Source organism: Pogoniulus pusillus, chromosome 1 (genome assembly GCF_015220805.1).
Source record: "Pogoniulus pusillus isolate bPogPus1 chromosome 1, bPogPus1.pri, whole genome shotgun sequence".
NCBI classification, from domain to species: domain Eukaryota; kingdom Metazoa; phylum Chordata; class Aves; order Piciformes; family Lybiidae; genus Pogoniulus; species Pogoniulus pusillus.
The window spans coordinates 19,391,276-19,404,186 of NC_087264.1; the positions used below are offsets into that span (position 1 = coordinate 19,391,276).

A 12,911-nucleotide genomic window follows, 5' to 3' on the forward strand; every position below is an offset into this window, starting at 1 on the left:
GTCACAACAGACCCTGCTCAAAACTCTGTCTCCATTGTTCTTATTGGCCCCTTTAAGTACCAAAAAGGCCACCAGGAGTTCTCCCTGGAGCTTTCTCTTCTCCAGGCTGAGAGAACATGTTTATTTTCAGTGAACAGCTGCTGCTTTTTCACAGAGTGGCTCTCCAGCAGAAATTATAATACAGCAGACTGGTGATTGCTGGGACCAGGCTAATGTCTGGGAAGTTTGTGGACTGGCAAACAGAGCCTTGTTCTGCTGCTATCTGAATCACCAATAAACCAAATTGCTCATCTCCAGTTTTATGAGAGCTGCAAGTTTGGCCAGGCCAGAGAAAGCTCTAAGCACCAACTGGGTTGCACAGATTGGTTCACTTTAATGAGAGGTTCATCTGCAGATACCTTTCTTCCTGATCCAGAACAATTCTTTCTGCCTCCCTGTCTTCACTTGCTCTGCTTTAATATCCTTGGATCCACAGTTTCGTGCTCCCCAGAAGCCATAATCCACTTAGAGAACACCATGTAATGATGCTTGCAGAAGGCAGAGGCCATATCTAACAACACATATCTTCATCTGGCAGAAAGCAGCATTTTAATGCCTTCTGCTGTACTGCACAAGTCTCTGTGGAGCTACCCTGCCCAAACTGCTTCCATTTCTACTGTTAGTTTACACCTGACCAGCTCTACCACATAGAGATGTTTATTGCTGGTGAGAAGGTTAATGGAGAAGCTCAAGGGACACAAGTTTCAGGTCCTTTACAAAACCTGGTTGGTTGCACTTGATAAACACACAGGAAGATCTGCCCAGGGTTTGCCAGGCAGGCAAAAATGTAGCTTGATCATAGAATCATAGAATCATAGAATCAGTCAGGGTTGGAAGGGACCACAAGGAGCAGACAGTTCCAAACCCCTGCCATGGGCAGGGACACCCTACCCTAGAGCAGGCTGCACACAGCCTCTGCCAGCCTGGCCTCAAACACCTCCAGCCATGGGGCCTCAACCACCTCCCTGGGAAACCCATTCCAGCCTCTCACCACTCTCATGCTCAACAACTTCCTCCTCACAGCCACTCTGAATCTCCTCACCTCCAGCTTTGCTCCATTCCATCCAGTCCTGTCACTCCCTCACAGCCTCAAAAGTCCCTCCCCAGCTTTTTTGGAGGCCCCCTTCAGATCCTGGAAGGACACAGGAAGGTCACCTGGGAGCCTCCTCTTCTGCAGACTCCACAGCCCCAACTCTTTCAGTCTGTGCTCACAGCAGAGTTGCTGCAGCCCTCTGAGCATCCTCCTGGCCCTTCTCTGGACACACTCCAGCATCTCCTCATCCCTCTTGTAATGGGGGCTCCAGAACTGGATGCAGTGCTACAGGTGGGGTCTGAGGAGAGCACAGTAGAGAGGGAGAATCACTTCCCTCCACCTGTTGGCCACACTGCACCTGCTGCAGCCCAGGCTCTGTTTGGCTTTCTGGGCTGCAAGTGCACACTGCTGGCTCCTGTTGAGCTTCTCGTCCACCAGCACCCCCAGCTCCCACAGCTTGACATGGCTTTGATTTGATCTACTGAGAAGCCCCAATCTAAACACTGTCCTTAACTAGTTAAGCATCACAATATTGGAAGACTGGAGGAAGATCCACAAAGGTAGTTGAACCACTGGCAAAAGATTTCTATAATGGAAGCTGGAGAATGCACAAGAATCATTGAATGCTTTGGGTTGGAAAAGACCTTAAAAAGTATCTAGGTGGGAAGTGATGGAATGGAAGGGGAATGGAGCAAAGCTGGAGGTGAGGAGATTCAGAGTGGCTGTGAGGAGGAAGTTGTTGAGCATGAGAGTGGTGAGAGGCTGGAATGGGTTGCCCAGGGAGGTGGTTGAGGGCCCATGGCTGGAGGTGTTTCAGGCCAGGCTGGGTGAGGCTGTGTGCAGCCTGCTCTAGGTTAGGGTGTCCCTACCCATGGCACAGAGGTTGGAACTGGCTGCTCCTTGTGGTCCCTTCCAACCCTGACTGATTCTATGATTCAATGACTGTTGCCCTGCACTCAGCATTGGTGTAGTTGTATCTCAAACACTGGCTTCTGGTTTTGGCTTCTCACTACAACATCATTACATTTTGGCTCCTCACTACAACTACCTTTCAGGAGGTTGTAGCCAGGTGGGGTTGGTCTCTTCTACCAGCAACTAGCGACAGAACAAGGGGACACAGTCTCAAGTTGTGCCAGGGGAGGTCTAGGCTGGATGTTAGGAGGAAGTTGTTGTCAGAGAGAGTGATTGGCATTGGAATGGGCTGCCCAGGGAGGTGGTGGAGTCCCCATCCCTGGAGGTGTTCAGGCAAAGACTGGATGAGGCACTTAGTGCCATGGTCTGGTTGATTGGCTAGGGCTGGGTTAGCACTCTGGGTTGGGCTGGCTGAGCTTGGAGATCTCTTCCAATCTGCTTCATTCTATGATTGTATGATTCTCTTCAGAGGTCCCTTCCATGCCCCACCATGCTGGGATTCTGACAAACCCACAGAGGAACAGACATTCATTGAAAGGTTTTCCATACTTTTGAGCTGTTAAGAGTAGGCAATAAATAAAGAGCTGAAGCTTTTCACTTTTTCAGGCAGTGTTCACACCTCTGGCTGCTGGAAAGCATCAGGAGAACAAGCAACAGAAAGCACAACTATGAACACAAAAGCTTTTTACTGCATGGGGTTTTTTTTCTGTGTCAAAAGACACAAGGCAATAGATTATGTTCATTAAGGAAGATTGAACCTGGATGACTTCTAATTATGAGGGAGGGTTGGAAATTAGTCTTATCTTACCTGGGATGCCAGGGAGATTAAATGCAGGGGCCCAGGTTTGCCAGGAAAAAAAAAAGGCAGCTCAAAAAAGAAATCTTAGGGAATCATAGAATGGTTTAGGTTGGAAGGGACCTCAGAGCTCAGCCACCTTCAATCCCCCTGTGCCATAGGCAGGGACATCTCCCACTGGAACAGGTCACTCAAGGACTCATCCAACTTGGACTTGAACACCTCCAGGGAAGTTGTGGAGCACAGAAGCACAGAATGTGAGGGACACCTCACACTAGATCAGGCTGGCCACAGCCTCATCCAGCCTGGCCTTAAACCCTCCAGGGATGAGGCTTCCTACACCTCCCTGGGCAACCCCTTCCAGGCTCTCACCACCCTCATGAAGAACTTCTTCCTAACATCCAGGCTGAATCTACCCATTTCTAGCTTGGTTCCATTCCCCCCAGTACTATTTCTCCCTGACAGCCTAAAAAGTCTCTCCCCAGCTTTACTGTAGCCCCCTTAAGATCCTGGAAGGCCACAAGAAGGTCTTTCCCTCTCCAGACTGAGCAGCCCCAACTCCCTCAGTGTCTCCTCACAGCAGAGCAGCTCCAGCCCTCTGCTCATCCTTGTGGCCCTTCTCTGGACACCTTCCAGCACCTCCATATCCCTCTTGTCCCAGGGGCTCCAGAACTGGGAGAAAAAAGTCACTAGAAAAGAATACAGAATCACTGAATGGTTAGAAGGGACCTCTGGAGATCATCCAGTCCAACGCCCCTACTAAAGCAGGGCCACCCACAGCAGCTTGCCCATGTCGTGGAGGGCCTGGAGGCCCCAAAATAGGCTTATTTATGCCTTGCCCTGCCTGGACATGTTTTTCTGCCTCACATTAAATGGATAAAAGGGGTACAATAGGCCTGGTGCCATATAGTCTGGTCTGCCCAGGACCCCTGTTTGTACACATGTTGTGTAAGCCCCCGCACGCCCAGCTGCCGCCTGCCTAGTGTAAGGCCTGTGTGAGTCCCACATTTGGAAGGTCCAGGCCTGTGGCTTTTGCCTATTCTGGTATTGTTTGGCTGACTGCCAACCTGACTGGTCATTCTAGTGGCCAAGGGGCCATTAGTCTCGGCCCACATTTGATAAATAGGGGCACACAGGTAAGCAACGTGCTCAGACTCCCCTGCTCACGCTCACTCACGTCCAGGCTCATTGTTAGGCTTTAGACTCACCAGCTCTTGCTTATGCCTGCATGCCTGTTTGCTTTGCTGTTATTACACAGACACAATCTCCCATAGTCTCCCAGCCAGCTGTGCACACCTGCACACCACTGCAGTGAGTTACCAGGATTAGATCCTCTATTGCCTGCTATTCGCTACAGAGCTCAGTCTCCCAGCCAGCCGTGCACACCTGCACACCACTGCAGTGAGGTACCAGGATTAGATCCTCTATTGCCTGCTCTTCTCTACAGAGCTCAGTCTCCCAGCCAGCTGTGCACACCTGCACACCACTGCGGTGAGTTACCAGGACTAGATCCTCTATTGCCTGCTCTTCTCTACAGAGCTCAGTCTCCGAGCCAGCCGTGCACATCTGCACACCACTGCAGTGAGTTACCAGGACTAGATCCTCTATTGCCTGCTCTTCTCTACAGAGCTCAGTCTCCCAGCCAGCTGTGCACATCTGCACACCACTGCAGTGAGTTACCAGGACCAGATCCTCTATTGCCTGCTCTTCTCTACAGAGCTCAGTCTCCCAGCCAGCCATGCACACCTGCACACCACTGCGGTGAGTTAACAGGACCAGATCCTCTATTGCCTTTACCTACAGAGCTCAGACTCCATGCAGCCATGCATCCTACTGCACACCTGCTGCCTTATGATTGCCTGGTGAGCACCACTGCCACAGGTTAACCAGGAGCAGAGTGCCTGCACACGATCGGCCTGAGTAGCCAGCGTTCCATTGTGCTGAGACAGCGCAGCATCCTGCCTCTGCACCTGAGATCCTGCCTAAGAAACCCTGGAGAGAGCATCCAGAAGAAATCAGCAGCACAAGGTCAGAGACTATTTGCCCTCAAGCTGGGAGGATTCCAGCCTCAAAGTCCACAGGCAAAGACTCCCCTGAAGCTTAGACACTGGTAGTAGGCTGTGACATAGCCCCGGCGGGCCATCACTGATTAATCAGAATTGTAAGTGAATGCTTTAATGCCTCTATAATTTCTTTTGCCTCCTATTACAACCAGCAATAGAAGAAGGGAACACAGCCTCAAGTTGTTCCGGGGGAAGTATAGGCTGGATGTTAGGAGGAAGTTCTTCCCAGAGAGAGTGATTGGCATTGGAATGGGCTGCACAGGGAGGTGGTGGAGGCACCGTCCCTGGGGGTCTTCAAGCAAAGCCTGGATGAGGCACTTAGTGCCATGGTCTGATTGATTGGATAGGGCTGGGGGATAGGTTGGACTGGATGATCTTGGAGGTCTCTTCCAACCTGGTTGATTCTAAGTATCTAAGTATCTATAGAGCAGAAAGATCTTTCAGCTCACCTGCTGGGCAAACAGAAAATCGACCCCAAGTGGTATTTGCCGCGGGGAAGCTCCTCTCTCTGTTTATAGTTTGAACTGTTTGCTAGTTATTAACAAGTTGCTGTTGATATTAGTCCTAGAATGTCTTCCATAACCATGCAAAATCCTTTTAATATTAAATTACAGTGGCTGGGGGTGCTGAGAGTTCAGAATATTGAAGTTAATAAATATCTATGTTTATAGAACATCCTCTCGCACCAATTGACTTCTCCCCTCCACCACAATCGGCGTAGGCGGCAGAATCCCCCTCCGCCACAGCCCAGGATCACAATGTCCAGGTGGGCTTCAGATCTTTCCAGAGGAGATTCCACAGCCTCTCTGGGCAGCCTGCTCCAGGGCTCCAGCACCCTCACAGCAAATGTTTTCCTCATCTTCAGATGGAACCTCCTGGTTCCTCCAGGTAGTGCCCACTGCCCCTTGTCTTATTAGTGGGCACCACTGACAAGAGTTTGGCCCAGTTCTCTCACCCCACCACTCAGCTCTTGCTGAGCATTGATCAGATCCCCTCTCAAGCTGCTCCTTTCCAGTTCAAAGACCTCCCACCCCAGGACTCTCAGCTTTTCCTCTTCACACAGCAGTGCAAGTTATGCAGATCCCATTTCCTTTACAAATCCTTCAGGCATCAATCCCAGCCTCAATAGACCTGATGCAGAAGCCAGACTTTCACAGAATCATAGAATCAAGCAGGTTGGAAGAGACCTCCAAGCTCATCCAGCCCAACCTAGCACCCAGCCCTAGACAATCAACCAGACCATGGCACTAAGTGGCCCAGCCAGGCTTGGCTTCAACACCTGCAGGGATGGCGACTCCACCACCTCCCTGGGCAGCCCATTCCAATGGCTCTTAGAGAGCAGCAGCTTGATCAGGCCAACATCCATCACTGTTGGCATCTGCAGGGCTGCTGAAATTCTCCAGGCTGAGGAGACCAGTTTGAGCCCAGGAAATTGGGATAAGCAGCTGAACAGGGTTTGGAAGCACAATACACTCAGTGTCAGCTGCACATCAGCAGCTGTTTACACCACTTCTGAGATTTGGGTGGGCTCCAAGAAAGCAACAGCTGAATAAAAACACACAACAAATAATCATAGAATAATAGAATCAACCAGGTTGGAAGAGACCTCCAAGCTCATCCAGACCAACCTAGCACCCAGCCCTAGCCAATCAACCAGACCATGGCACTAACTGCCCCAGCCAGGCTTTGCTTCAACACCTCCAGGCACAGCAACTCCACCACCTCCCTGGGCAGCCCATTCCAATGCCAATCACTCTCTCTGACAACAACTTCCTAACAACATCCAGCCTAGACCTCCCCTGGCACAACTTGAGACTGTGTCCCCTTGTTCTGCTGCTGGTTGAATCATACAATCATAGAATCAGTCAGGGCTGGAAGGGACCAGAAAAATCACTCAGATCCAACCCCCCACCATAGGCAGGGAAACCTCACATGAGATCAGGCTGTCTAGAAGCTCATCCAGCCTGGCCTTAAACACCTCTAGGGATGGGGCTCTCACCACCCTCATGCTGAAGAACTTCTTCCTAACATCCAGTCTCAACCTACCCATTTCTAGCTTGGTTCCATTCCCCCAATCCTATCACTGACACCCTAAAAAGTCCCTCCCCAGCTTTCCTGTTGGTTTTCCCCCAGAAGATATTTCTGTGATGACATGTTGGTCCCTCCAAGGTGATGTAGAAGCACAAGCCTCCTCCTGCACCTTCTGTGAGGACACATTGGCCCCTCCAAGGTGATGTAGAAGCACAAGCCTCCTCCTGCACCTTCTGTGAGGACACATTGGCCCCTCCAAGGTGATGTAGAAGCACAAGCCTCCTCCTGCACCTTCTGTGAGGACATGTTGGTCCCTCCAAGGTGATGCAGAAGCACAAGCCTCCTCCTGCACCTTCTGTGAGGACACATTGGCCCCTCCAAGGTGATGTAGAAGCACAAGCCTCCTCCTGCACCTTCTGTGAGGACATGTTGGCCCCTCCAAGGTGATGCAGAAGCACAAGCCTCCTCCTGCACCTTCTGTGAGGACATGTTGGCCCCTCCAAGGTGATGCAGAAGCACAAGCCTCCTCCTGCACCTTCTCTGAGGACATGTTGGCCCCTCCAAGGTGATGTAGAAGCACAAGCCTCCTCCTCCAAAGCCTGAGTGTGACTTTGCTCAGCTGTGCCACCAGTGATGGCTGGATATGATAATCTTTGAGATCACTTCCAACCAAAACAGTTCTATGAAACCTAAAGGAGGTTGATGGAAGATGAGTAGTAAAATGTGACAAGTTTTGGTAAGAATCTGATCACTTTTCCAAAGCCACCACATTTTGCTGTTGTAGTAGGTAGGTGCCAACACCATTCTTCTCTCCCACTACAGCCTGCTGGCAGCTGGAAACTGCTTTTGCTGGGATCAAGCAAGCCCTGGGAGAGCAGTACCTGCAAAATCTGGTGCCAGGTTTTTTTTGCTGCTGGCCTCAAAATAGCTCCTAATCCCCTAGTTGCAGTGGGTGAAGGGGATGAATAAGGGACTGGACTCCTGCAGAGAGCTCAGGCACCCTGTTTGGAAGAGTCTGCAGCAGCCACAGCCGCAGCGCTCCCAGGACAGCCCAAGGATGCCAGCAGTGCTGCACCCAGCCAGCACTTAACAAGATCTTGGCCAGAGCTCTAGAAATACATAATTTACTACCTCATTAGCCCTGAAAGAGGTTAGTCTAAGACAAAACCAGCAAGGAAGCTGCACAGAAAAGATGCCAAGGGGTGTGTTTTGCTTCCAGTTCTCAAAAGGAGAGGGGTGGTGACTAGGGATAGTCTAAACAGTCGTGTTCTGCTCTGGAGTTTGGTTTATCCATTTGTGGGTTGAGAATCACAGAATCCCAACGTGGTGGAGGTTGAAAGGGAGCTCTGGTGTTTGGTTTATCCCTTTGTGTGTTGAGAGAGATTCAAAGGTAGCTCTGGGCTGCAACAAGAGCACTGTGGCCAGCAGGACAAGGGAGGGCATTCTGCCCCTTGGCTCTGCTCTCCTCACACCCCACCTGCAGTCCTGGGTGCAGTTCTGCAGCCCCCAGCACAAGAAGGACATGGAAGTGTTGGAGCCACTCCAGAGGAGGCCACCAAGATGCTCAGAGTCCTCCAGCAGCTCTGCTATGAGCACAGGCTGAGAGAATTTGAGCTCTGCAGCCTGGAGAAGAGAAGGCTTCCAGGTGACCTTGGAGTGGCCTTGCAGGATCTGAAGTGGGCTACAGGAGGACTGGGGAGGGACTATTGACGAGGTGTGGTAATGCCAGGATGAGGAGGAATGGGTTTAAAGTGTCAGAGGGGAGATAGAAAGTGGATGTTAGGAAGAAGTTGTTTGCAGTGAGGGTGGTGAGACACTGGCACAGGTTGCCCAGGGAGGTTGTGGAGCACAGAAGCACAGAAGATGATCAGGGTGTTCAAGACCAGGTTGAATGGGGCCTTGAGCAACCTGTTCTAGTGGGAGGTGTCCCTGCCTAAAGCAGGAGGTTGGAATTGGATGATCCTTGAGGTCTCTTCCAACTTAAACCATTCTATGATTCTCTAAATTGTGCCAGGGAAGGTTTAGGTTGGATATGAGTTAAAAATTCTTTCCTGCAGGAGTGGTCAGACATTGGAACAGGCTACCCAGGGAGGTGCTGGAGTCATTGTCTCTGGAATGGCACTTGGGGACATGGCACTTGGGGACATGTTTTAATGGCCATGTGGACTTGATGATCTTGGAGGTCTTTTCCAGTTGAAACAATTCTATGACTCTCTGATTCTATGAAAAAAAACAAACCCTCTTCTTGTCCTGCCTGCTCACACTTCTGCTCTCAAAACACTCAGCTGGAGCTCAGAAAGCCAACAAATAACCTGACTTGTTGATTGCCATCCAAACATCCATGCTGGCCAGCCCTGAGTGTGATTATGTTTATCAGGCCAACTGCACCTGCTGTGACAGCAGCCATTCACATCCCATAAGAAGATGCTCAGTGGTTTATAAGGAGAATTTAGTGCCTGTTGCAAGCCAAGAAATCAATTTCTCAAAGCCTCAGCAGACACCCAGGCCACAGGTCCTTCCTGGAAGCTAACTCAGATTGAATTATCGTTGCAGTTCCTCCTGGTGAAGATGATGTTAATGCAGAAGATGAGTTAGGAGAGAAAATAAATAGTGACTGCAGTAGAAAAATGCATGTGGATGAAAAGAGAATACACTGAAATGAAATAACATCTCCCAGATAGCATCACAATAAAATCAGGAGGCAGCTTTTAACTCAATAGGCAGGAAATTAGACCTGTGATTCCTGTCTTATGAAAGGCAGCTGCACACCTGATTCCCAGCAAGTTGTGATCAAGGTCACCCCAAAGCCTCTTCTCACACTGCAGGGTTTTTCTGTCAGTTGTGCTGCTTTAGCTTTCTAGAATCTTGGAGTCATAGAATGGTAGGGGGTTGGAGGGGACCTCTGTGGATTGTCAAGTCCAACCCTGCTGTCAGAGCAGGATCACCAAGGGCAGGTCACAAAGGAACACAGAGGCAGTGGATATGAACTACAGCACAGGATGTGGCCTCAAGCTGAGGCTGGGAAGGTTTAGATTGGACATTAGGAAAAAGTTTTTCCTGGAGAGAGTGTTCAGGGACTGGAATGAGCTGCCCAGGGAAGTGGTGGAGTCACTCAGCCTGGATGTGTTTAAGGCTGATTTGGATGTGGTGCTTAGGGATATGGTTTAAGGTGAATCTTGTAGAGCAGGGTTCTAGGTTAGACTTGGTGATTTGGCAGGGGGGGTTGGACTCCATGACCTCCTTGGGTCCCTTCCAACCCCTAATATCCTTTGATCCTGTAATCCTGAGGGGCTTTGCCAACCTGCATGTTCCTGTGATTCAACATGAGGAGGAACTTCTTCTTTACTGTAAGGGCCATGGAGCACTGAAACTGGCTCCCCAGGGAAGTTGTGGTGTCTCCTTCTAGGGAGACTTTCAAGACCTGTTTGGATGTTTGCAGATGGCACCAAACTGTGTGGCACAGTTGACTTGCTAGAGGGCAGGGATCCATACAGAGGGACCTGGACAGGCTGCAGAGCTGTGCCCAGGCCAAGCTCATGAGATTCAACAAGGCCAAGTAAAAGCTCCTGCACCTGGGTGGATGCAATCCCAAGCATAGATCCCGGCTTGGGGGGGGAATGGCTGAGAGCAGCCCTCAGGAAAAGGACCTGGAGGTCTGGGTTGATGAAAAGCTCAACAGGAGCCTGCAGGGTGAGTGCAGCTCAGACAGCAACCCTGTGCTGGGCTACAGCAAGAGCAGTGTGGGCAGCAGGGCAAGGGAGGGCATTCTGCCCCTTGGCTCTGCTCTCCTCACACCCCACCTGCAGTCCTGGGTGCAGTTCTGCAGCCCCCAGCACAAGAAGGACATGGAAGTGTTGGAGGCAGTGCAGAGGAGGCCACCAAGATACTGAGAGGGCTGCAGCAGCTCTGCTATGAGCACAGGCTGAGAGAACTGGGGCTGTGCAGCCTGGAGAAGAGAAGGCTTCCAGGAGACCTTGGAGTGGCCTTCCCTGGGGGTCTTCAAGAAAAGACTGGATGAGGCACTTAGTGCCATGGTCTGGTTGATTGGATAGGGCTGGGTGCTAGGTTGGACTGGATGATCTTGGAGGTCTCTTCCAACCTGATTGATTCTATGATTCTGTGATTCTATGATTCTATGAAGGGTTGAGGAGGGACTATTGACAAGGTCTTGTAATGAGAGGATGAGGAGGAACAGGTTTAGACTGGCAGAGAGGAAATTTAGACTGGATGTTAGGAGGAAGTTGTTTGCAGTGAGAGTGGTGAGACACTGGCACAGGTTTCCCAGGGAGGCTGTGGAGCGCAGAAGCACAGACAGTGATCTTTGATCACCTTCTGTGCTCCACAACCTCCCTGGAGGTGTTCAGGGCCAGGTTCAGGGCCAGGTTGGTGATCCACAGCCTCCCTGTAGTTGTTCAGAGCCAGGCTGGATGAGACCTTTAGCAACCTATTCTAGTGCAAGGTGTCCCTGCCTATGGCAGGGGGTTCAGAACTGGCTGAGCTTTGAAGTCTCTTCCAACTTAAACCATTCTAAACCATAAAAAACCCAAAAACCCCCCAAAAACCAAAACCAAATATCAACTCTTTTCACATGTTATGGATTAAATACCCAGCTTAAGAGACAAGTCTTTGATATCTAGGTTGACTTACCCAGAGACTTTCAAGATCCCCAACGCTTTCCAGGTTCTCCTCAGAACTCAGTTTGAAGCCATCTTTATTCATGATGAGGCTCATCAAAGAGGAGCGTGGGCAGCCCCTCAGACAAACTGGAGTTTCCCTCTGAATAGCCTGGATGTAAATATATAAAGCCAATTAAGTTTCATGCATTAATTCCACCCCAAACTGTTGGGTAAAGTGGCAGATATTGTTTGCCAGCTCAGCTTTAGGGATGTGGCTGCCATTAAGCAGAGCTTCAAAGAGGTTTTTCGTCATAGAGAAGACACCTTTTTGCCACCTGAGTTGAATGTGGTGGGGTGGGTTTTTTAGTGTGCACACTAACAGCTTATTTTTTTAAAACAGATTCTAGTTATTCTGCTGCAGAAAGGGACCTGGGGGTGCTGGTAGAGAGTAGCTGAACATGAGCCAGCAGTGGGTGCTGGTAGAGAGTAGCTGAACATGAGCCAGCAGTGTGCCCAGGTGACCAGGAGAGCCAACATGCATGTGCAGGGATAAAGAGATAGAGACTAAAAATAGAACATAGAAGGGGTTTTCTGCCTTTCTTGTTTATGAAGTTCAGTGTGCCCAGGAGGGCAGCAGAGCCAATGGCATCCTGGCCTGCATCAGGAGCAGTGTGGCCAGCAGAAGCAGAGGAAGTCCTTCTGCCCCTGTACTCAGCACTGCTCAGGCCACACCTTGTGTGCTGTGTTCAGTTCTGGGCCCCTCAATTCAAGAGAGATGTTGAGGTGATGGAAGGTGTCCAGAGAAGGGCGACAAAGCTGATGAGGGGCCTGGAGCAGAGCCCTGTGAGGAGAGGCTGAGGGAGCTGGGGGTGTGCAGCCTGCACAAGAGGAGGCTCAGGGCAGACCTCATTGCTGTCTGCAACTCCCTGAAGGGAGGCTGTAGCCAGGTGGGGTTGGTCTCTTCTGCCAGGCAACCAGCAACAGAACAAGGGGACACAGTCTCAAGTTGTGGCAGGGCAGGTCTAGGCTGGACGTTGTTAGGAAGTTGTTGTCAGAGAGAGTGATTGGCATTGGAATGGGCTGCCCAGGGAGGTGGTGGAGTCACCGTCCCTGGAGGTGTTGAAGCAAAGCCTGGCTGGGGCACTTAGTGCCATGGTCTGGTTGATTGTCTAGGGCTGGGTGCTAGGTTGGGCTGGATGTTCACAGAATCATAGAATTCCAATGCCAATCTGGATGAGCTTGGAGGTCTCTTTGAGCCTGGTTGATTCTATGATTCTATGTTTGAGACAACTACAGAGTGAAAGCCTCATCTTCAGAGAGGTGATTGGGGTTTAGTTGCTTAAAACTGAGAGGGATAGCTTGAAGTAATCTAAGCAACAACAAAGTCAATAGAGAAAAATAAAATTCCCTAATGAACAGCT

The 12,911-nt window shown here is 50.5% G+C and overlaps 1 long non-coding RNA gene across 1 annotated transcript in view; it reads right to left on the reverse strand.

The window, feature by feature from the left end:
- LOC135175102 (uncharacterized) overlaps positions 1-11,642 on the reverse strand; it is a 29,643-nt gene extending 18,001 nt beyond the window's left edge. The window contains exon 1 of the long non-coding RNA XR_010302242.1: positions 11,522-11,642. This is a non-coding gene — a long non-coding RNA (uncharacterized LOC135175102). The remainder of the gene's footprint in view (positions 1-11,521) is intronic.
- Between the last annotated feature and the right edge of the window lie 1,269 nt (positions 11,643-12,911).